Genomic DNA, 4475 nt, shown 5'->3' with positions numbered 1-4475 from the left:
GGGAAAGAATGAATTAAAAAAAAAAATACCCATGCAGGGAACCAAAAACCAACTCTGGCTTAAATAATAAAGACCTAGCTTCTCTCTCAAGCAGTCTCCCTCTCCCGGTGGTGGTGAGGTGAAGCTGGTGGTTAAAATGCAAACTGAACCCAGGAGGGCTGACATTTAAGACACCAGGCTGTGAGGCTTGAATATGTTTTCGTTGGCAAGCTTAGCTGGCTTCCCCTATTCCCAGGCAGGAGGAAAGAAAGGCCACTGAGGGCCGGCTGCCCCAAAGCTCAGCAGGCTGGGCTGATCCTCCCAGCTTGCAAGGAACATGTGAGCCATTTTCATTCCACTCAAGCCAAGCTGGTTCAACTGCTGCTCCTCTCTGTGATCTCTGCACTCTGAAGGGCTTTGGGGTGCGCGGAAGGAAGTGAGAGCGTATGTTTGAGATAGGTTTTAGGAGATGTTCCAGTTCTCCTAGCTCCTTAAGCCCATATATTGTCGGGAGGCCAGGCACATTGTGGCTGACAGTTGGCTTCTCCTGGATGGGTGTAGTATTGTCACTTTCCCAAGAAAAGTAATAGGGCACGTGAGTTTAGAATCAGGGCATGTCAGGGTTCTATTGCTGTAAAGAGATACCATGATCATGGCAACTCTTTTGTTGTTGTTTGTTTGTTTTCAGGTTTATTGAAGTTATGGCATAACAGATTAAACCGCTCCATGTGGTGTTTGGGAATTCATCCCAATGGTAGGCTGAGTGACCTGAAGGTTAGAGAGACTGCCAAAGTCCAGAAGCTTCAGTATTCCCCTGGTGTCAGGAGCTACCTCGGCGATCTCCTGATCTAGGGCTGACACCTCGGGAACATAATTATCTCTCCTCTCTCTCTTCTTCCTGCAACTTGATAGAGATACCTCTCGCAGGACCTCTCTGAATCCGCTTCATCAGGTGCATGACATAGTCGGCTATTTTGTTTCAAAGTTTCTTGCCGGGGATAATGGCGATCTCCTCGCACACACTTGTTGGTGTGGATGTCATTACCCAGGCACGTGTAGTACTTCTTGATGATGACCCCGGCTGCCTTCTTCATAGTCTTGGTACAAATGTAGCCCGTGTTGGCGGGCCTTGCTAAATGAGGAAACCATGGCAACTCTTATAAAAAAAAATATTTAATTGGAGCTGGCTTATAGTCAAAGGTTTAGTCCATTATCATCATGGTGGGAAGCATGACAGCATCCAGGCAGACATGGTACTGGAGAAGGAGCTGAGAGTTCTACAACAGGATTGGCAGGAAGCAGGAAAAGAATGAGCCACTGGGCCTGGCTTGAGCTGCTGAAACCTCGAAGCCCACTCCCCTGTGGCACACTTCCTCCAACAGGCCACACCTCTGATAATGCCACTCCTTGAGTCTACAGGGGCCATTTTCATTTAAACCATCACAGGACATCTTGGCTAGGCTTTGGCTAAGTTATGTGACTCAAGAAAGTTCCTTAGAATCCATTAGCCACCATGGTGAGGAGAGGCCTGGGTACCTCTAAGATAAGCTGATGGAGAGAAGGGAGGGAAAAAGCTGAACGGAGTGTGAACAGTGAAGAGAGGTAGAACTAGAGACTAGAACTAGGGTAGTGAGGAACAGCCGGTGTGAGAGACCCGCGCTGCTACCTGAGACCATGGTGCGGTCCTGGTCCATGCCACCTCTGAGGACTGCATGACCCTGCAACAGAGAGAGCGAGAGCTGGTTCCACCCCTTGCTGGCTTCAGCACTCAGGGGAGAGTGGGCCCTTCACCCTGATGGGAAGCATAGTAGAGCTAGCCTTGGTGGCAGGGAGCGTAGGTGAGCCAGCCAGAGGGTGTGAGCATGGGAGGGTTGGCCTCACCCCCAGAGGGCCATGCAGTGATGGGGGCTCACCCCTTGCCAACTGCAGCATTCAGGAGAGTGGGCTCCACCCCTTTCTGGATCAGTTCTGGAGAACTGGTCTTGGTGGCATGGTTGTGGGAGAGTTGGTACCATCAGGCCCTGATCCAGGGCTTTGAGCTTGTCCACCCCAGCATCTACCCAATCTATGAACTGATGGAGCATGTGAAGGGTCCAGTCTGCAGAACCAAAGTAAAGGCCCTTCATGATACAGGGCAACAGCAGGATACCCTAGAGGAATTCTAGTGAGGATCCAGTGTTGATAGTGTAGCAGAAGCCAGAGGCCTTGAACCAGACCAATGACTCATTGCAAGGAACATTTGCAAGTAAAACTCTTTGGGCAAAATGAGTATGCTGTGTGACACAAAGTGACACACCTCAGCTTGCACAGTGAGATTTTCTTTTTTAAATTATTATTATTATTTACCTTTTAAGAGGAAGGCTGCAAGGGTAGAGGATGACTATGAAGGGACAGGGGGACTAGTGGGACTGGGGTGTGTGGTGTGAAATTCACAAAGAATCGATAACGACTTCAAAACGAATTCACTAGCCATAGACTTTCCGTTCACAAACATTTGCTTAAATAATATCTACCTCTTAGTGTTGTGGTCTCGGGGAAGTAAATGTCACTTCCGTATCTTACCTTTGATCCCCATACTTGGCTTGAATCAGGGCCTGGCAAGTTTCCGCATCTCTTGCACCCTTCGGAAACAATGTCTAGATGATCAGTAGGAAACATGCAAACATGTCTTTTGAATTTGGCATTTCAGTGCAGGGAGAATCAGAGAAAGTCAGTACTCACTCGACCGAGATCTAGAGAGGTCCCACAGTGGTTAGATATGGACATCAGGGAGCGAGTGGGGGCCAGACAGGAAGGGGCAGGGGTTGGGCGAGTGCTGAGAACACAGGCCACTGGGCACTGTTTTGACAGCACTGGGGAGAGGAAAGCTGGCCAGCCCAGCCAGGCAGATCTCCCAAGGAGGAGGTGTGCTATGGGATCGAAGCCTCCTAAGACAGCATTAACTCTCAGCAGCCAGCTCATTGATTGCACTGGGCCTGGGGAGACTCTAACCCGTTACTGTGCTGACCAACCAGGACTTTTCAGGCTTCCTCTAGGCCAAGCAGAGATGCTCGCTTGGCCCTGAACATCCTGGGGTAGGGGTTGGTGGTTGTCTACAGTGCTGACTCAGAACTCAGAATTGTGCTGGCTGTGTCCCCAGCAGAGTGTCTGGTACCAAGAGAACCCATTCCATATGTCTCCCCCTCCAGACATCTTCATCTAACTGGGGTTTGTCAGTGGTACCCAGGTTCTCTGTACAACAGGACCTGACTTCTGCATCCAGCAAGCCTCACCTCCTGCCTTGGTCAGTCACTCTTGGATAACTGCAATACCACTATGTGGCTCAAAGTTACAGAATAATCATGATGAAACTCTTAATATTTAAATCTCATAGAGCTGTAACCTTATACCTTATTGAGCTGAAAATAATTCTTCCTGGAGAAGGCCTTCCTGGGCTCCATTTTTCCTGATGCGGCCGCTTTGCCTGTTGGAGCTTGTCTTTGTGAAGGCAGCAGAAGCTGTATTTGACAGATTTCTTAGGGAAAGGTGCCTCATTAGTTTTGCTTGAGTAAATTTAATGTAAAAATGTTGAGTGTCCAGCAACAGTGAATGGGGCAGGGATTTTATTGTTTCACTGTTGTAGCATGGCTATTTAAAATGGCACGGGCACACAGTAGGGCTTCAGTAGCATGCTCTGCTGCTTAAATGAATCCTCCATAGAGACCTGTGGGATTTGCATCATTTTAACCTACAGACTAATGACCAAGGTTCTGAATGATCATTTGATGTGTGCAAGGTCACACAAAGGTGAAGGTACAGCTTTCTAAAAATTATTATTATTTTATTTTTTATGTGTATGAGTGTTTTGCCTGTGTGTATGTATGTGCATCATGTGTGTGCCTGGTACCTGAAGAGGTCAAAAATAGGCATCAGATTCTCTGGAACTGGTGTTACAGACAGTTGGGAACTACTATGTGGGTGCTGGGAATCGAACCCTGGTCCTCTGCAAGAACAAGTGCTCTTAACTACTGAGCCATCTCTCCAGACCCTGTAGGACAGCCTTTAAAAATTTAAATGTTTTTAAAAAAGATTTATTTTTACTTTTATTTGTGTGTATACACATGTTTGCAGGTGCCCATGGAGGCCAGAAGAGGGCATTAGATTTCCTGGAGCTGGAGTTACAGGCAATGGTGAGCCACTTGACATGGGTGTTGGAAACCCAACTCCAGTCCTCTGCAAGTGCTCTTGATGGCCAAGCCAGCTCTCAGCATCAGTTTAAGCAAAAAATGATTTGTTATATCATCATCATCATTGTCATCTTATCTTGTGTGTGTGTGTGTGTTGGGGGGAGGGTCACATGTGCCACAGCACTCATGTGGAGGGAAGGGAATGACTTTGTAGGGTCAGACCCTCTCCTTTCACTATTACATGGGAACTGAGGATTCAACTGGGTTTTCAGGAGTATGTAGGAAGTGCATTTACCCTCTGAGTCACCTTGCTGGCTCAACGAGGGTAGT

At 47.9% G+C, this 4475-nt stretch overlaps 1 pseudogene; it reads right to left on the bottom strand.

Moving 5' to 3' along the window:
• Positions 1–693: 693 nt before the first annotated feature.
• LOC117716028 (small ribosomal subunit protein eS17-like) lies at positions 694–2554 on the bottom strand (annotated as a pseudogene).
• Positions 2555–4475: the final 1921 nt, after the last annotated feature.

The sequence above is a fragment of the Arvicanthis niloticus genome, chromosome 10 (assembly GCF_011762505.2).
Source record: "Arvicanthis niloticus isolate mArvNil1 chromosome 10, mArvNil1.pat.X, whole genome shotgun sequence".
NCBI lineage: Eukaryota > Metazoa > Chordata > Mammalia > Rodentia > Muridae > Arvicanthis > Arvicanthis niloticus.
This window is presented reverse-complemented; position numbering and strand designations above follow the sequence as displayed.